This window comes from Cupressus sempervirens, chromosome 5 (assembly GCF_028749045.1).
Source record: "Cupressus sempervirens isolate cs-2001-9-10 chromosome 5, ASM2874904v1, whole genome shotgun sequence".
Lineage (NCBI taxonomy): Eukaryota > Viridiplantae > Streptophyta > Pinopsida > Cupressales > Cupressaceae > Cupressus > Cupressus sempervirens.
This window is the reverse complement of record NC_143122.1, coordinates 353,150,724-353,172,374: the sequence shown is the minus strand read 5'-3', so window position 1 is coordinate 353,172,374 and position 21,651 is coordinate 353,150,724. Positions and strand designations below refer to the sequence as shown.

General features: G+C 38.5%; 1 pseudogene; it reads right to left on the bottom strand.

Annotated features, from left to right (window-relative positions):
- Positions 1 to 19,455: 19,455 nt before the first annotated feature.
- On the bottom strand, positions 19,456 to 20,120 carry LOC149556179 (dehydrodolichyl diphosphate synthase CPT3 pseudogene; annotated as a pseudogene).
- Positions 20,121 to 21,651: the final 1,531 nt, after the last annotated feature.

Below are 21,651 nucleotides of genomic sequence, written 5' to 3'. Positions count from 1 at the left end.
AAACAAAAGGGAGGATAAATCCTTACAGAGTACCTACAATTCTGGTAGATCCTCACAACAAGGATCTCTTGTACCATCCCTGAGCGCCATCTTGTCAAGATGTTCATAAACAACGTGCACCCTAGCCTCGCTCATCATATGGTTATGAACTATTTGCAAACATACAAGGACATCAAAGAAAAAGGAATGGGCCTCAAGCAAGGCCTCATTAAGGATGGTGTCATTAGATTATAAAAAGAAAACACCCAGGACCGTGGTTCAAGCAATGAAAAAACCTGATATTGGAACAAAAACAAGAATACAGTGATAGATGGTGCCATTGACACTCGACAGGTCCATATTGTTGGGGCAGCTACCAGTGTTCCCACCACATTTTTCCAACAACAAACTTATCAACAGCAACCTCCTGCGTATCACCAGCCACCCATGCAAACTCATCAGCAAATACCTATTCCTCATAATCAAACTAATGCTATCACACTATCGGCAGGAAGTAAACCCCATGTTCAGAGGCAACCATAGACATACACCCCATTGGGGGAACCTCTTGATACAATCTTTGAAAAGTTGTCCAAACATAACCTTGTTTGATATCCACAAACACAACCCTTGGAACCTAATCAGTCTAGAGCATCCTGGTACAAAGATAATGAATATTTCAAATTCCATCATGTCAAAGGGCACACTACCCTTAAATGCAGGCAGCTTAAGGATTATGTACAGGACCTCATTGATCGAAAAGAGATCATAGTGGGGGCACAACCCTCACCTAATGTAGGGTTAATGATGTATCAAAATTCTTTCCCTCCTCATAACACAAACCCAGGAAAGGCACTTCCAAACCCTCCTATCAACAAACCTAACAATGCTTCGGGTAAACAAGGTGACAACCAAGACATGTCTTAGAATTATACCTCAGCATACTTAGACTATGGTAGCTTAATTGGTTGCATATCCCAAGTCAAACCGTCTATCAATGTCATCAATATCAAAAGCCCAGACACTCAGTGTGTAGTTGCTACCCGTCGAACATGACTCAATATAGCTGGTCCACCTGTATCCACACAAATCAGACCACCATCAGCATGACCATCTCCATCTCGAGCATCTCCATCAGAATCACCTTCACTAGGGCCACAATATAACATTTTGGAACACCTTGGAAACATGCTAGCCCAAATCTCCATCCTAGATCTCTTACGAACAAGCCCACTTTATCAAGAGATCCTTGACAGCACTCTACGTGAGTCCTGCATCCCCTCCGACATAAATGCCACTGAGTTTTACAACTTGGTTGGCCATCTTTCAGCCTCATGTGCCTTATCCTTCAAAAATACTGATATCCCCGCAGTTGAACGTGATCACATCCTCCCACTTCGCATCGTTGTTATGGTTTCTGACTTTGCAGTTAAATGTGTCATCATAGATAATGGATCGGCTCTAAACCTATGTACTCTAAAGTTCATCAAGCAGGTAGGATATATTGAAGTAGATATCATCAATGAGGTGATCACCATCAAGGCATATGATAATTTGGAGCATACTACTGAAGGAACCATCTTGCTCCCTATCAGAGTCGGCCCAGCCACTCAAGAAACACTTTGTCATGTAGTTGATCTTAACCTTCCATATAAAATCCTCCTCGGTCGTCCATGGATTCATGCTATGAAGGCCATTCCATCCACATATCATTAGTGCGTCAATTTTTTTCATAATGGCACTGAGATAACCATCCACGCAGATCCTGAACCCTTTGCTTGTTGCAATGCAATTGAAGCTTCATACACCAATCACTATGTTGGGATTGAAATTGGTACCACCATGGCCAGCTCCTTTGGCACCTGCCATGTCCAGACACCATTCTAGCCTCCACTCTCTCCACAATTAAGATCAGCTACCCAGGTTATGGTGAGTCTAGTCTCATAGATGCTTTTGTTTTTGGTGTTCTACCACTTGACCCACATACTCAAGGATGCCCAATACATCAAGGGCCTATACCAGCAACCCCCTTGCGACTTCACCAGTTGGGCCCTACCACTTTTTTCACCAAAGGTATCCTTGATGGAGCAGAAAACACACTAGACATCAACACATGGCTATACAAAGAGCCACCTCCTAAAAGTGAAGCATTTCTTGATCACTTTAAACAAAAATATCCCTGGTCACATCGCTTGGCCCCGGAGCAATGGGATTATCAAGGAGGTGGTTTAGGCTACCAGGAATTAGGTATGAGATAGCCTATAGAAGCACACCAAGGGCAGAAAACCAAAGGCTTAGGCTATGGACTCCCCACAACTGGGGGCACCACAATGGAAGGTCATGCCTTTATGAACATCCAAAACACTCTCGTCAAGGTTGAAGACATTCCTAATGAAGTTGAAAAGAAATCTTACGATGATATTTTCCTTGACGAAATAATCCTTGGAGCCTCTATGCTATGCCAGCTATTCTTTAATCTCATAGACCTCCCCCTCGCTCACCCTAAACTCATAGATTGGGACCAACCAAGTGTTGTTCATGTTGACGAGTTCTCTATCGAGCATGCAGTCCTTAAATTCATGGGGACAGAGATGCCACATAAATGGCCGCCTCCACCATCAGCGTATGTCTACAAGCTATATCTTGCGGGTTATTTCAAGGAGGAGGAAATATCTAGTCACAAAAATGAAATTCTAAAAGAAACAAAAAAGCAAAAGGGTAAAAGAAAAACATCCCATGGTGAAAACTCCTCTAGAGCGCCATTGGGTGACTCAAAAAATGAAACAAAGATAAAGGACATATCCAACGGTGAAAACCTCTCAGAGGCACCTGAGGATGGAGATTTCATCCTCCCCCCACAAGAGCATCGACCTCCTATATCTTCAGTTTTGACAGAAGAAACTCGGCCTCTAAATATTAGTCTGACAGAGATACCACATATCACATACATCGCAGCCTCTCTACCACCTAAACAAGCAGAGCTTCTTCTTGAAGTTCTCTGTGAAAATATAGGCTACTTTGCATGGTCATATCAAGATATGTCGGGGTTGGACTCCAAACTAGTTGTACACCATTTGGCAGTGGATCCAGGGGCCAAGCCCGTCAAGAAAAAACTTTGAAAAATGCACCCCAAGGTGGCTTTATTAGTCAAGGCAGAGCTAGAGAAGTTGCTAGAGACCAAAATCATTTGACCAATAGATTATTTTGAATGGATTTCTAATATGGTACCTATTACCAAGCCCTCTAGTGATATCAGAATTTGCACTGATTTTAGGGATCTTACTAAAGCTTGTCCAAAGGATGACTTTCCCCTACCAAATATTGACATGATTGTGGATCTCACCACAGGTCATGAACTCTTGTCACTAATGGATGGTTTCTCTGGATATAATCAGATTCATATAGTAGAAGAAGATTAGCATAAGACAGCATTTACTGCACCTTGGGGCACATTCTGCTACAATATGATGCCATTTGGGTTAAAGAACGTCGGGGCAACCTATCAGCACACAATGATGGTTATCTTCCATGACCTAATCCATAAGATACTTGAGGATTATGTGGATGATATTCTAGTCAAATATCTCAATGCTTTGGATCACTTATCTCACCTTGAGGAAGTGTTCAACTAATTGGCAGAATATCATCTCATGCTAAATCCAAAGAAGTGTGTCTTTAGTGTTACTTCAAGAAAGCTCCTAGGCTTCATCGTGTCACAGCGTAGTATTGAGATTGACCCTAAGAAGGTCAAAGCCATCATAGATATGGCTCCACCTAAGACACTCAAGCACCTTTTTTCTTTCTAAGGAAAACTCCAATCAGTCTGGTGGTTCATTTCTCATCTTGCTGATAAGTGTCAACCTTTCACTCACTTGCTTAAGAAAGATCAAAATTTCAAATGGGACCCAGCTTTCCAAAGCAATTTTGAGCTCATCAAACAACACTTAGCTAATCCACCTATTTTGGTTCCTCCAGTTGTAGGGCACCCCCTCGTATTGTACATCACAACTACTCCTACCGCATTAGGTGCTCTGCTAGCACAACTTGATGATGTAAGAAAGGAATGAGCTATTTATTACATCAGTCGAACATTAGTGGGTTATGAGCTCAACTACATGCCAATGGAGAAAGCATGCTTAGCAGTGGTGTTTGCCACCCAGAAGCTACGTCACTACATGTTGATTCATACTATACAATTGATATCAAAGATTGATCCATTGAAATATATGCTCTCTCGTACAGTACTCACTGAACGCCTAGAAAAATGGGTTATGCTTCTCAGTGAATTTGACATTTAGTATGTTGATAGAAAGGCCATCAAAGGTTAGGCTGTTGTAGATCACTTGGGTAATGCACCCATAGTAGCAAATCACCCACTCATCATGGAATTTCCAGATGAATATCTCTATTTGATAGAAAAACAATCACTCTGGAAGCTATATTTTGATGGCTCCTATACATCTCATGGCTCTAGTGTGGGCATACTCTTGGTTACACCTCAAGGTGATTATATTCCTAAATCTTTCAAGCTACAATTTCTGTGTACCAATAACATTATGGAGTATGAGACCCTTGTTGTGGGATTAAAAATTTCCATTGAATGGAATATCACAGAGCTTTGGGTCTATGGTGATTCTCAGCTTATCATCAAACAAGCTTTGAATGAATATCAAACCAAAGATGACAAGTTACTACCTTACAAGGATCTAGTTGATCAATTAAAGGAGCATTTCACTCAGATCCAGTTCACACAGATACCTAGACTCCAGAATAAGGCAGCTAATGCTATGGCTACTATTGGTTCTCTCTTGGAAATACCACACAAAGCTATACAGTATGAATTCATGGTTGAGCAGCTGCATGAACCTACATATGAGAATGATGAATCAACACGGGTCTATATCTTGGTTGGTCTCCAATATCCATGGTACCATGAAATTCATACTTACCTACTAAATGGTATCATATCTCCTCACCTTACATGAACCCAATGCCAAAACCTTATTCACAAAGCTTCTTGTTACACTATCATCGCCCAAACCCTATATCATTGTGGTTATCATGATACTCTCTCTCGATGTTTAGAACAAAATAAGGTTACGATGGCTCTCAAAGAGGTACACGCTGGACTTTGTGGTGCTCACACGAGTGGGATGGTGCTAGCAAAGCAGATCCTTTGGGTTGGATACTATTGGCCTACTCTAGAACAAGATGCATGTGAATTTGTGAAATGATGTTTACCTTGTCAACAACATGCTAATTTAATTCGAGCTCCAACACAAGACTTGAAACACATTGCACCACCATGACCTTTTTCCTGTAGGGGATTTGATCTTATTGGTCTTATCGTGCCACTTTCTTCAGAAGGGCACAAATGGATAATCACCGCCACTGATTATTTCACTAAGTGGGTCGAAGCAATTCCCCTTGTTACTGCCACGAGAGTTCAGGTGTCCAAATTTATATTGTACATATCATATGTCGCTTTGGCATCCCAGCTACCATTTTCATAGACCATGAAGGTAATTTTAAAAACTTAAATATGGAAGAATTATGCACTTCCCTCTGCATCGACCACCGCTTCTCGAGCCCATATTTCCCACAAGGTAATTGTCAAGCTGAGGCAACTAATAAAACCCTCCTCAAAATCCTCAAGAAAGTTTTCAATGACTCTGGCCGTGATTGGCATTTGCAAATTAATCCCGCCCTATGGGCATACCGCACTTCATTCCATATAGCCACTGGCACAACTCCATACTCCCTGGTCTATGGTACTGAAGTAGTCCTGCCTATTGAGGTTGAACTCCCATCACTCTGCATTTCTCTCTGAGGATAGATATCTGATGAAGAATATAGAGTGGCTCAACTTACTCAACTTGATCTACTTGATGAAAAATGGCAACAGGCCTACGACCATCTCATGGTCTATCAAAGTCGCCTCAAGCGCAATTTCAACAGGAAAGTTCATCCATGCAGTTTTCAAGAAGGTGACACGATCCTTAAAGTGAACATGAAGGTTCAAGCTGACAGAGAAAAGAAAGGCAAGTTCGAACCCACTTGGCTTGGTTCTTATGTGATCATGACATCTTTTGGCTTAGGAGCCTATCAGCTATCTACCCTTGAAGGTGAAGTCCTAAATGATCCTACCAACATTATTCACCTCAAGAAATTCTATGCCTAACAACAAAATTTTCAAATCAAGGAAAGAAAAAAAGGCACAAAGTAAAAATAAAGTGTCCAATGGTGAAAACTTGGCAATTCAAGTGCCTTGGATAGGTCCCTAGTGAAAACCTAGCAAATAGGCGCCAGGTGTACTACAGCTCTTCCATTATCTATCACCGACACACACCCCTTTATCACCCCTCCATATTTTATCACTCATCCCACCCACTTTTCCAAGGTGTTCCTTATCATTATTCGCCATGCTTCGCAACATCATCCTCTAGCACTTTGCACTATGTAACATCCCATCTCATTTATAGCATCCCATGTACCATACTTGATGTATCTACTAGATCTACCCTATCACGTGCTTTTTATCTTTACCATATGTAGCATATACAGCCCATGTAACATGTGTCTCATACCTCCACACTAATCCTTGTCTCCCATGTGCCATACCTATGTGAATACAACAATATCCAGACCCTTGTACATAAATTGCGCTTTACATAATCTCACCTAAGAAAAACCATGTATTATAACAACGCTATCTCCTCATCCTGAGCTTTCCCCTGTCATACATATACCTACTACTATGTTTTGCTATCTAGTCATGAATTCTCGTATCCTTAACTAGTCTTACTTGTACATACTATCCACGTTTTGTTGCAACCGGTCAGTTGATCCCTTTGACAAAAGGTTCCTTTTTCACTTTGTGGAATCTTTTGTTGTTTCATTTTTTGGGTTGATTGTTTCCACGTATCTTTTTTTGTTTCCTCCTCAAAATTGCCATGATCATTTCATATCATGGTGTGTTTTGCCTAGGACAACTAAGGAGGTTGGTTTCAATCACAGTCTTTTGCTACTTGTGAGTCAGTTTGATATTATCCTTGCATATTTCCAACATTTTTTCATCTTTCGATAAAACATGATGCACTTGGGTAATCTCATTTTCTTGTGGATCATCCAGCATCATTCCAACACTGATCTCTCCAAGACTCATGTGTGATGTTGGGGCAATGCTTGTGTGCCTGTTCGAGTCAGTCCTATGGAATTTTGGGGAAAAGGCCTTGATGTTCTTAGTAACCTTGGTAGATCCCTAACAATCCTATATCAACTAAAGTGTTTACACTACATAGTGGTACTCCCTCGCGAAGTACCCCATGCTCAAGCTTCCCCTATGCATCACTTTTATTTTTTAGAAACCCCTGGGTATCTTCCTCCTTATCATCACCCCTCTCCCTTGAACTATCACTTTTTACATCCTTAGAATCACTTTCTTCATAGCCATGAACATCAATTCTTATTCATTCTCATCATGATGTGATCCCTATCATAAGTTACTATCCTAGCTCTAAAATCCCTATTATCCCCTTGACTGTGAGTTTTTTGGTTACTCTTTTTCCAACATTATTCTCCTTAGAGTTAGTATCTCCTATGATCACTTTTCATATCATAGAACGCTATCATAAGTCAAACGTTGGTTATCTTATTCCACCACCCTTGTTTGTCTTGCATCTCCTAGAATCTCGTATGTTGTATTATCATAGCTTGTATCCTTTATCATATCATGGAATATCATTGCATTCGATCTTTTATGTTATTCTCACATGCTTATCATAAATCCTAGGTGTATCTTTTAGTTTGTGTTCTTTTTAGCATATCATAAATTTACTATTCTCTCTTTTAGTTCATTTTAGCATAGTCATCCATCATTCGATTATGGCTCATTTTAGCATAGTCATTCATCATTAGATTATCAATCATTTTAGCATAGTCACTCATCATTAGATTATGATTGATTTTAGCATTATAGTCATTCATTATTGGTATAGATTTCATTTTAGCATTGTAGTTCATCATTAAGTTGTACTTCATTTTTTTTATATTTTCATCTTTTATTTTGTAATTCTTTTGTTTTACTCTTTGATCCATCTTTAGTTTGTGTTAACATATCATAAGTGTGATGACATTATATTCCTTTTCCGTATCATAAATCTATTGTTTATCCTTTAGTTGGTGATTCATTTTACATGTGTCACTTATTTTATAGTTTGTACTTATCATCATACAAATACTATCCAACGAAATCATTTTCTCCAGGATCACATCACATCCATCATAAAGCAACATCACATCATCAGGATCATATGAAAAACCTATAATACTACATCTATCATACAGCAAATCTCATCATCATCACATCTAAAAAATCATAAGGAAAAATCATGTCATCAAGGATCACATCAAATCACATCACATTTGTGATATCATAGGTAAAAATCACATCACATCATATCTGCACTATCATAGCTGAATCACATCAAAATCATATTATATCATGTATACAATGTCATCAAAAATCACATCCTACATCACAAACTGTTAGCACAACCATAAAATCATAGCACATCTCGCATCTTACATCACCAATCGTCAGCAATACCATCAAAACATCACTATCAACCACTATACATAACACCAATAGTCCATAACACATATATCACCAGAATCATCAGATCTATATATTAATGAAAGAATGAAAGAATAAACAGTCCATCAATGTACAAATGTCCATATCATACAAATGGGTCTGAGCCCGCATAAAAATCTCAATGTGTCTCAAAAAGCCAATATATACATGATACTTAGTATCCCAAAACATCACATGCTCATCAATGCTCAACTCGTCATCCTTTCATCATCAGTCTCCTCCTCTACCCCTCTCCCGACCAATAGTACTGATGGTGGTGGAGGTGGTGGCCTCATCAGTCCTCCCCCCGTCCTAGAGCTCTCTACCTCCTCTCCCATCCCGCACCGCTGGCTTGACCTTGCCCTGTGTGTTGGGACTCACCTGCACTCTCCCCCCCAGTACTCAATCCACTCTCCCCTCCTCCTTGCATCCCTATGTGGGTACCTACTCTGCCTGACCAGGTTAGTTGCCTATAATGCTCAATTTGTGATGCTAGCACTATGGCATCATACCTCCCCCAATAGAATCCAGCCCTCTCCCTCAACTCCTCCATCTCTATGTGTAGTCTCCGTAGCTCATCCAATCCCCCTCCCACTGCCACTTGTGCCCGTAAGGTCACCACCTCCACCACCAGCCTATCTCACTCCTATTGGAGGGCGTTCAGTCTCGCCTACACCCCCTGTTGCTCCACAGTCATGGCATCCAACCTCCCCTCCACCTGGCCCACCTCTGTCTGTAACCTCCCCACCTCCACCCCTACCCTGTCTACTTGCCCCTGGGCTATATCTCGCTCCTGTCTAAACTGATCCCGCTCTACCCAGAGTTGATTTCTCTCCTGTTGTGTATCTCAAAGTAGCTGACTCATCACTGTGTGTGCCTACTCTAGCGAGGCATATCGACCTGCCAATCTGTCATCTCCTCCCCTAGCAAACAATCCACTTACCTCTCCCCCTACTGCCCTCTGTCACCCTTGTGCCTCCTCTCCTCCTCTCTCTGGTTGGGCTCCCCTCTCCTCTACTCTCCTCTATGGCTTAGCTCTCCTCTCCTCCCCCACTACCCTCCTCCTCTGACAGGCGGGCTCCTCCTCCTGTGCAACCATTTTTGACACTACTGCAACCCCCTCGCCACATATCGCCCCTATCGAGCTGCTCAGGCTAGCTCCCTTGCCACCACCACTGCCCTCGTGCCCTGTGCTCTCCCCACTAGTCTTAGCCTCACAAAAGTATCTCGGTACTCCTTTGTGGAGCCCGCATCCGCTACTCCACTGAACCAATCTCACTATTGTGGCTCCATCTCTCACCATGCCCTCAGTAAACCATCCCTCCGCAGTGATGGCCCTAACATTGACAGTGGCTTGCGTGTGACCCGCTGATACCAGTGTGGATCTCCCACTACCACCTACTGCTACCCAAACTGTTGTAGTGCCTTGTCTAGCCTATACTGCTTTGCCACATACTCTCATCTCTCAAACAAAAAACATGGAGAAATGGTGTAGGGGAGCTACTCTCCCTCCTCTGCCCACAGTCCCAGGCCCATGTATGGCCTGCATACCACCGCCACTACCTCATCAATTTGCACTCTCTAGTAATCCACTGAATCCATGTGGTGGTATGTCAATGGCTCAACCCAACTGTATGCCACTGGCTCCTCTATCTGCCTATCTCTGTGCCCCAATGGCCTGAGCACTACAATATGCTCCCATGCCCATACCTGTAACAGTGTCGAAAACCCAATGCTCCTCCCCTATCGGCCACTGCCCTAGTACACTATTTGATGCAAGTCTTGGTATAGCTCAACCAACATTAGAGAACCTCATGCCACTGGTCGTCCTACATCCACAATCTACATCACCACTAGAATCAATTCCAATGTCACCCCTATCCCACCTATATCTGGGGCAATGTACCCCGAAACCAGCCCTAGCACATAGAAGTAGATCTGCCTCTCCATCATCACATGATCTAAATGCTCGTCCAATGTGAACTGTCCCCTCCAAATCCTATACTCTACTCTGAGCCCCACCAGTCTTTGCACGGCTGCCTCTACTATCATCTCTCTAGTCACCATGACTGGCATCCTCCGCACTGACAATCTGAATATGTGGTACACATCCTCCAATGTCATTGTCATCTCCCCCATCAGTAGGTGGACCATCATTGTCTCACTGTGCCATCTCTTGCACAGCACTGTAACCATTGTCATATAGGTGTGGGTATGGGGCAACCTCGCCAGGTGGCCTAGCCTGATCGCCTCAATCCATGCCCAGTTGACTGGCATCAGTGTCTTTCCTGTGCACAACACTGCTGCTTGCCACTCCTGTGACACTAATGCATCTAGGGACCACTGCACACCACCCAAAAGAATCCAAACGTCAGTTTTCTATCTCCTTGTTTATCTTCTCACCCTCCCCTCCCTCAACCTCAACTTTTTGTCCCTTTTATTTTGCCAAAATTTTGTTCTAGCGGAAACAACATTCTTGTGAAGCCTATCCTCTCGCATTCCCACAGAACTATCTTTCGGCGGGATCGCGATGTTGACTCTGCTCTAACCCTTGCCTTTTACCTAGATCCTACTAGCACATTCTCACAATCTCCCCAACTGTCTATCTTGACGGTCCTTGATCTAGCGAGATCACGTTCCTACGCTATGCCCCTTTCTCCCACTTTCTCGCTATGCAATGACCTTAACCTATGGGGACGCGTCCCCACTACATGAATCGTGTTCCTCTTTGTGGGGACGCGATCTCCCTGACTCTATCTCGTTTCGGCATGACTTCCCACCCTGGGATCGTGTTTCCACCTTCGTGGGACTACCCTACCGAATGCATAAACAAAAATCACAAAGTGGTTTTAGACCCTACCGATCGATCGGGCATCCCTCGTACTTGTACTCGTCGTACTATGTCTGCTCGGTGCTTTGGTCATCCAATCCCCACCATCGTAATCTCTGCTGGAGAGCTCCTACTCAGAAATATCTCCTCCTCAATCTAACTACAAATGACCCCTTCTAGCCCCCTCTTCGCCCCTTATAGCCCACCTCGGTGCCTTGCCTACCCCTCTTGGTCATCCCAACCTTCCAAAACATTCCCCTCTCACCCCCACAAATCACACAACACCTTTGTCCACTTGTAACATCCCTTGGTTAACTGTTCTGCTGCATCCTTTTGCTTGATCTCCTGTCACCAAAGTGTTATCCTTCTTAGTTTAGCTTGCCTGCCACATCCCTCATCCCGATCCCTTAGCTTAGGTGCTCTCTGATAGATCCTTGTAGGATATAGTTTTCTTCCTATCTGATCTTTGTCCGTTAGTACCTCATCTTACACATCTCATTGGCGAACGGTTCTCTTTTGGATTTTTGCATTCTTTTGATTTGGTTTTTTCCCTTTGGGTCTTACAGTATCCTTTCCAAGCAATCTTGTTTGTTACCTCCTCACGGTCACCACGATCTTTTATATCATGGTGTGCTCCGCATGGGGCAATTCGAATGCAAGTTCTTGATCAGATCTTTTGTTTGTTTTTCTTTTTTTCTTGTGGGTTACCCAGTATTAGTTCCACGTTGCTTCCTCTGGGATTCATGTGCGATGCTGGGGCAATCCTTGCATGTTTGTTTTGAGTCAATTCGTCAGTCCTCTAAAAAGTTGGTCAAAAGACCATGTTGTTCTTGGTAACCTTAGCAATTCACCAACATTCCTATATTAAATCTCGTGTTCAACTACATCCTCATCCTTTCCTTCCTCTCCATTATCCCCCATCCGAACCACTTTAAATTCCCATCATCCATCCCCTCCTCCTTGTTTCCTTTTCTAGCGCTCCACTCCTTCATCCTCCCCCCCATCCTGGAACATCTTTAGCTTGCTTCCTTTTGTGACTCTGACCTACCTTTATCATTCTCCCATAGTGAGAGTCTGAGCTCTCTCCCCTCCTCTCTTAGCCAGTCTTTGTCCTCCCACTCGTCCTTGATTCTTGTGCTTTTCAAGACACTGTCAGGCCTCGCCTTCTCTCCTTGCCACCTTCTTGAGGGGGCATCTCTAAGTCTATTCTCTCCTCTTCTTATCCTAGATTGGGGCAGCCTTTTTGCTAAAACATCATCCTCGTGTCATCTCCATTCAAACTTCTTTGAAATAGAGTTGTCTCAACACTATGTCAAAGAGGGGAAAAATGTAGACACCTAAATTTGATTACACACTTTGGTAATCATATTTAGCTATCTCTAAAGGCATCATTAATTAAATTCTTATTTAATTAATCCTTTGCCATCCCCTAGTTGATTAATTTAATTAATCATCTATAGTCCTAATTGATAAATCAAATAACCAATTATTTATCAATTAAATCCTATTCTCCTCTCTAATTCCAAAAACCCCATTTATTAAATAAATCTATTTGATAAATAAAGTTCTCAAATCTAATAGCCCCCAACCTACCCTTAATCCTCCATTTAGACTAATCCACCCCATCCACCCATACTAACTAAGCTTAGCCACTAACTCACCCACCCTTATTAATCTCATCCACTTGCACATCTCTAACATCCCTAAACTAATCCTAACCCAAGCCTAACCCATCCCCTAACCATTTGCACATTCCTAAGAAAGCTTAAGATTTTCCTAAATCAAGCCAAAGTCTCTCCCCAAAATATCACAACCACCAAGCCATGAATGCTCTTACAAAAGCCATAAATGGCTCTTACAAGCCCATTCATTGCTCTTACAAGCCATTATGAGGGTCTTTATGAGCTTTGAGCCTCCTTTGTTGACCCCTCAACCCCTCTTGCTCTAACCAATGACCCTGTGACATGTGTCACTCCCTGATTGGCTATAAAGAAGCACAATCCATGTGCTCTCCTCTCATTCAATCTAGGCCCTCCATAAACTTTTATCTCTCCTTGCATCTTGGCCATCAATCCCTCAAGCCCTTAGCCTATAAATTGGATCCCCTACCAAGCCATTTTATCACAATCCTTAAGCTAAAGTTACCATGTCAGTTTGAGAAGCCAAATCCATACTCTTCCATATACCCACACCAAAAATACCAAATCCATCTCCATTGAAGCATAGAGAAAATTTGAGCATACATCCTAAATCAAATAGACACATCCCTAAACAAGAAAGGCCTCATTGAGAGAATCTCTTAATGGTTCATATTCTCAATTGAGGGCTTGTCTTTGTCTAGCATATATGTTATGCTTTTTAATTTTGTAAATGCTTTCATTTCATGTAAATTGGTGTTTCTAGCATAATTATTTAGTGTACACAATCTTCAATGTAGGTAGACTTGGAAACAACTGACAAAAGATGTAAATGACATGCACTAAAAGAACTTAGCTGTCTCACAATTCAACATTAATTGAGATGTTCGTACAAGTACAAAAATCTCCCAAAATGAAAAGCGTAGAAGGTTTAGTTTTCTTCTGGAACAAAAATGGGTATTTCCTCAACCATGTTAATGCCTTTTTTATATTTTCTTATACATTATTTCTAATTTCTTACATTGATTTTCAAAAATATAATAATTAAGGACACAATACAAAAGGAAGGCAATAACTAATAGTAAAAAAAAACTTTCTTCAGATTGGTGGAATAAATGGATGTGAGTTGTAAATATTGACTCTATCACAAACAAACCATCAAAGTTATTCACAAATAAGAGTATAAAATAAAAAATTGACAATCTCAATATTTCCTACAATTATAGTTCACCAAGTCATCTAACATGCACAAATTCTTGTCTTATTACAAATTAATCGATGGATTAATCCTCATGCACTAGGGGAAGATATCCAAGGACACCAATCTTTGGCTTCATACTCAAGTTGGGCATTGGATTATCTTTACAAGTAATGATTAATCCTTCCTCCAAGTTATGCATGCCAAATAAGTGCCCTTTCTAACATTGTTTATACGAAAATGACTTCAATGACTACATTTCTACAAGACAATTAATGAAAAATAGAAAGCTTAAGAAAATTAGGTATTGGAGGTAACTCTGTTAGGGCTCTGGACACCTGACCATCCTCAAACCTACAAATGCCTTTTTGGAAACAAGGTACTATTTGATTTGATATTAGGAATGAGAAAACTATATAGCTTACTATGACAACAAATTTCAAGCCATGCTTTATCGAAAGAGGAATGATTAATTCACATGCACACACCAGAATGAATGCTCAATTCAATGCCTATGATGGAATGACATGTGCACTCTACCACTTGATCTATGAATTTGTAGCATGATAACACCATTACTAATCTTACACATTGGGCTGGTCAAATATTATGCATTGTAGTTACCACCACACTCTTCCCCTCATTTATACAACAATTTATTTTTTCATTCTCTGCCACAAAATCTTGATCTTTCTTGACATTTCATAAATGCAAGTAATTATTTATTCCCATGCTTTCCCCACCCTTTCACACCTAATATTTCTCCATTCAAGCCTTGGTTTTGCACAAATATGTAAGAAAATAGAGATTGTGTGAATCTAAAAAAGGTTGTCTTCCTTGATGCATTATTCAAATATTGGGTATAATAGACCATTCTAATATAGTTATTCACAAGCTTTTTATTGCATAATGATAAATATTATTTGTATTCAATTACAATATATACAAACTATAACTCTAAGATTTCGGGTTATTGCATAATATTGTGTCTAACATTAAATATATTTGGATTATATTTGATGGTAAAAAAAAATGTCATGTCGAAATAGTATAATTTTAAAATTGCATTCCAATTACTATGACAAATGTGTTAATATTAAATTAATGTTAACTAATTTGACATGTAGACAAAGAAAATATCAAAAACTCAAATGATACTTACTTTTCAAAATTTTGCTAAACAATATAATTACAAAATAAAATACCATTCTAATTATATAATAATGTTTTCTTCTAAGTTGTACAACATAAAATAACAAGAACATCGGTTCTAATCAATGATTAAAAAAATACTCCAACAAAGACTTCAACCAATGAATCAATGTTTACATTTTGATCATGCACAAGAAATAATCTATATTTATAAAATAATGTTAATTGCTTGAATCATTTAAATATTTCCATAGGGATTAAATCTTTTAATAAATTGACAATTATCAAAGTTGTCTAATCTGAAACTACCTATCAGTCGTTCCCTTGCACCTCATATGATACAAGTACTAGTTATAATGAAGTTGAAATCTACGAGCATGAATCTAATTATATTCCTAATAAAAATATCAACTAATATTTCCTCATCATTATCTTAATTTTAATTGATATTCTAATTAAATATAAAATATGATTATATTTTTTAAATGCTAGAATCTTAGATTTTTTTTTTTGATCGGTGAATGGCCAAGGCCATGATAAATTTTATTAATATAATAAAAATATTACAATAGCTTTTACTCCATTCAAACGGGCATTGGTAGGAAAGAACAAAGAAGAAAACCTCCAGTGTAGCCCGAGACAAAACATCCTATATTATTAGATACTTAAAAGGGGCACACCCCACTCTGATCACAATGAATGGATACATTAACTAGTACAAATGATAAAGGGGTATTCCCCTTGTGGTTTACAATTTCTTACATGACAAAATTAATATTTTTTTTTATTTGGGGACGCAACCCTTGGACTAATGTGTCGTCTCCAAAGGCCGAAACCTATCACTAAATTATCTTGACAAAAACACATTAGCCATCAAACTAAACAAAAAATCAAAAGGCTTCCAAGTCAATAAATATGAGGAGGATTGCCAATCTAAAATATGCTATCAGAACTAAAATCAAAAGGCCTGAATATAATGAAGCATAAAATTTGAGACAAACTATTAAAATCATACCAGCTAAACTTCTAATTACATAAATAAAGAATATAACAAAACTATACAAAACTAAAAGTAAGGCTACATTAAGATAGAGAAATAACAAATGAACTAATCAGGGATATATATAAAATAAACTATACTTTGCTACATTTGAGACGAACAGAAAGCCATAATATTCCAAAATAAATGCTTCATTCACTATTCAAAATCTTGTATCAGTTTAATAAACACCAAACCAAGATGGCCATATCTACTAACATTTGAATTAGGCCCCTAGATGCAAGACAAAACCATCAAATACTAATTGTATATCAGCCCTCAAACTAAAGACTCTGTATACAAAAAGGAAGTGAGGAAATGAGATCCATGATCAATGTTGCAGATAGATACCTCAGCAAAATGATGGAAGAAATCCACAAAGGAAATATACAAGGAATGAAGGAAAGGACGTGAAATCATGAATCTCAATCAACAATAAATTGTGTTACGTGCTGAAAGAGTTTACCAAGAATCCTTAGAATGCATAATCTAACTATAATTAATGGATACAAAGGTTAATCCAAAGAAAATCCAAAGTCTAATAATCCATAGACAAACAACAAAGATGACTTCCAACTTAAGCAAATTGCCACTAGTACACCAAACTACAATCTTTGCTAATGGAAAATATTATATATTAATTGAAGTAGATAAAATACTCAATCCATACTAATCGAAATAGGACAACAAACCATCATAAACTCAGATCATCATTACATTCACTACCCTTCATCAAAAGTCAAGAAATTAACAACCATACCCAAGAGGTCATAACTCCTAATATTAAGAGGTGTTTGACTCCTAAATATAAGACAAATCCATAGAATAGGCAGCCCTAAATCTAAAACTCTGTAATACTTATCACAACACATACATAGAGCCAAAATTCATGATCAAATTTGTAGAGTACCTCAACAAAGTGACGAAATATATTCGTAATGGATACCATACATATGTCAAAAAAGAATTGAAAATTCTAAATCACGATCAAACATTAAACTTTAATAACCTAGGTAATAGCTGAAATAGATTTCCATGGATCCAGTAATGCCCAAAATCTAAATAATATAAGGAAGTCTAGATACAAATAAACCGCTACCATTCTGCAAAAATTAAACTAATGACTCCTATCCCAAGCCCAGATTCCAAATTTAACAATAAATAACTGGAATGAATAAACCCACCAAAGTATCCATTAAAGAAAAGCATAATATATATTACTTGTAAATGTCTGATTACAAAAGGCTACATACAACTTTCTTTATAAGATAACTATAATACTAATGCCAAGGGCTGGGAGCATAGCACCTAAAAGAAACCCATATTAATAGAACTCAATGAATGGAACTAGCCTATATATCAAAACATGATACAACTAGAGCCAAAACATATCCCATAAGCCCTACTTCAGGAAAACCATCAGGACTTAGGAAATGTTGTTAGGGTTTTCTACCTGGAAGTCAGGGGAAGTTGAAAGTTGGCTTTGGCTCTGTTGGTCTCTTCTGCATTTGGGGTACAAAGGATCAAGGCATCCAGATTTTCAAATGTGACTCCCAGATGTATATATGCATGGAAAATATGGAGGTATTCTATGAGCTAGTCCCTATTGACTTTTGGCAAAATACCCCTCCAATGCAAAAGAAAAAAAATGTTGGCTTCCATTTTTTGCCACTGTATGTAGAATGTAAGGCTTTTATAGATGATCAGGGTAGGTCATCAATAACCCATATCCAACTTCAGAGAACTTGGTGAGAAAGTCATATTTTTTAGGAAGAGGTATACACAGCTTGGAATCAATACTCCTTACTGTGTTCTCCAGACCCTTGCACCAAGTTGGTTGAAAGATATCGGGACAGACTTGAATGATGTTATCATGGTCCACCTTTTCTCGAGCAAGACACCCAATAAAGGAACCAATTATGCTGCTATTGGTTCACCATGTGTATTTGTAATTAAAATTCCTTCCCCAATTACCCTACCTACTTCTATCCTTGACATGTCATCCAGTTGGTTTAGAATTCTATTCCAAATCTCAAGAGTGATAGAACCATATAAGGCCATTGTTTGAGCTTTCTTGGAGTGGAAAAAAATGACATTGGTATCCATGTTTGCAGAAAAAGATAAACACTAGTGCATTTAACCCTAAATTTTGACCAACTCTTTTAAATGGCTTGGTTGGTCAATTATGAAGGCAACTTTTTGTTTTTTTTTAATAACATGCCCGTGTTGGTCGTAATTGCAACCAATTATGTGTATTTTGTGTTGGTCTCAATTGCGATGCACACAGTAGCATAAAGACAAAAAAAAAAGGGGGCATGGAATTCACATTTCACTTGAGCAAGTTAGTGTTGAGAGGTTTCTCTTGAGCGCCATTCCAGCATTTCGCGTAGTGAGAAGAGGTTGAATCCTCAAAGCAGTATCGATACACATATCTTACATGAATTTTGGAGGCCCTAGACAGTTTAAAAGGCCAATTTGGCTGCCTCGTCAATAATTTCTTAGGCATTGAGTAAGTCACCGAGAAGAAAGCATGTTCAAAAGCACAACTCTGGTAGAGATGAGACACTTGAATAGCTTTTTGATTTTGTGTTCGAGGAGGGATAGAGCATGAGGGCATAGTGGAGGGCATTTCACTTGACCACCATTCTAGTATTTCGCATAGTGGAGGGCATTTTGCTTGAAGGCATAGTGGAGGGCATTTTGATTGGAGCATCATTTGAGCATATAGGGCCACTTGAAGATTTACTACCATCAAAGGTAAGGGGAAAATGCAACATTATAAGAAGCCTAGGGCCACAGCAGGGTTTGGTATCATCTCTTGAAGTTTTTACTGCTGATTAGTGAAGGGTTTTATATTGTTGACACACTTTTTTGGGCAAGAAATGTTAAAAGGGTTTCTTCCACTACCCGAGTATGTTATTTGATTGTAACAAGTTTTTTTCTCTATGAAATAATGAAGAAGAAGAGTTGAAAATTAAAATAGACTTAATAGTTACAATCTAAGATGCTTCCTAGGTATTGCATAGATGCAGTATACAAATGCTTTGCAATATCCTCTTCACTAATTTTCTTTCCATCCAAATCCCCTTCCTTCAAAACATCTTCAACAACCTTAGCAATCTCCTAAGTACCAGTATAAGCAGCACATATATTCAAAATAACCTTATCATTATTCCTAGAGAAAGCCATGGCCCTTTCTGTTGATTCTCTCACATTCTGAGGAAAAAAGAATAATATCTCTTATAATTTGAACCCTAATTCCATACTTGTTAACCATGCTTTCCTTCTCAACAAGAAGATCAAGCTTCTCCTTCATTAAATTCATAAGTGTCTCAACTTCTTCCTTTGAGGGATTGAAATTCTCAATACTGAAAGCATAAACACTCACACATTTTATACCAATTTCATAACAAAGTATGCATCAAGTTTTTATACCCCTATTCATGACCCCTCCATTTTTGCATATTTCTATTCATTTCATATCTCTTATTGCCATCCATTATGATTACAACATGCTTTGGAATAGGGCCTGTTCCAACAAACCATAATAGAAATCTCCTAAACAGTTCTCTCATTGAATTTGCAAGAAATGCAAAACTTTCTTGCAAGTAAGAACTATTGAAGGATTGGAATGTTGGTAAACTTGTCATCTTTGATTATGGGTGGCATTTCTTGATCATAATGAAGGAATATATAATAGTTTTTTCTTGTGGGTCTTTAACTATGTACCACAAAATCATTTGTGATGGAAAAATTAGGGTTGGCTTATCTTATCTTTTAATTATTTTTATGAAAATTGGATTCTAGATCTCTCTTTAAAGTTCTATTATGTGTTGTTTTTAGCCTTAAAAGACATTATTGACAAATTTTTGATACCTCAACTAATAATTCAATCTACAGCCACCATAAATGTCACTGTTCCTATTTATCTTTTGTGCATTCTTTAATAATATTTGTTCACAAAATTAATGAAATAGGACGATTTGGTCGATACCTAAATTATCATGAAAAAGCAAGGTCATTGAACCATTGCCAGAAAATCTCATGTGTTAGATAGATATTGAGAACTTCACATGTTATGCATGTTCTATATCAATGGGTGACTTAATTTTGCACGAATGATTGAATTCTAGAAGTTTCACTGCGACTCGCATAGAAACCATTTTATTAGAGGAGATGGGAAATGCCATTCATTATATAAAAATGAACATGGAGGAGATAACTATGGCGTGTATAGTGGTTAGCAAAAATTTTCTTGGTGTAGATTAGATTTTACGCAAAGTAATAATTTCCTAAGAGACATCTCCTGTCAATCAACTTGCCTAACAATGCTTGAATTTCCTACAATTAGTCAAGATAAGTGCTAAGCATTATTAAATATGTTAAGATCATTCTCAGTAGAGTATTTCTTCACATTATTTTTCCTTAAATTAATTTGGTTTGTTCATGTTATTCTTCCTTAACTAATCTATTATATTATATTGACCCATTTTGAGCTCTTGTTTCTTTCAAGCAACCCAAATTGATTAAAACTTGTTTGTTCTTTAACAAGTTGTCTTCAAGCCAATGCAATATGCCATCATCATGTCTAATTTGGATTCGCTTCCCTTAAAGGAAGCTATTCTTAATGCTTGTTTATTTTTTAAATCAATTTTTGTACAATAAATTATGAATTCTTATTGGTCGGTGCCAATTTTGCTGGGAGTTAAATTGATTTTGCTAGACCAAAAAATAGGGAAAAAAAAGAAAAATTAGTGCTTTAATTTCCAATAGAACAAGTATTAATTTTCAAAAGCTCTAATTCAACACATGTAGTGTTTTTTATGTCAAACCATCTCAAAAACACAAAAAAATGGAAAACAATAAAAACCAAAAATAGCCATAGTCAGTTCAGCAGTTAGAGCCTTGAACGCTTCTTACATGAAATGTCTGCTACCTTGATAATATTGAAGACTAATCTACAAGATTTTATTACCAAAAAATAATTCTAATACGATCCTCTGATCTAAAATCAATAAATAATGTGGGTGATGAAGAAAGTCTTTGATCAAAAAATATCAACTTTTTAAACATTATATCCAAAATGCTTTGTTCAAGATGATCACTGATATAATTGATATTGATCTACAACTGTAAGGGAAAATAGATATCAATATACAAATATATGGATTGAATGAAAAA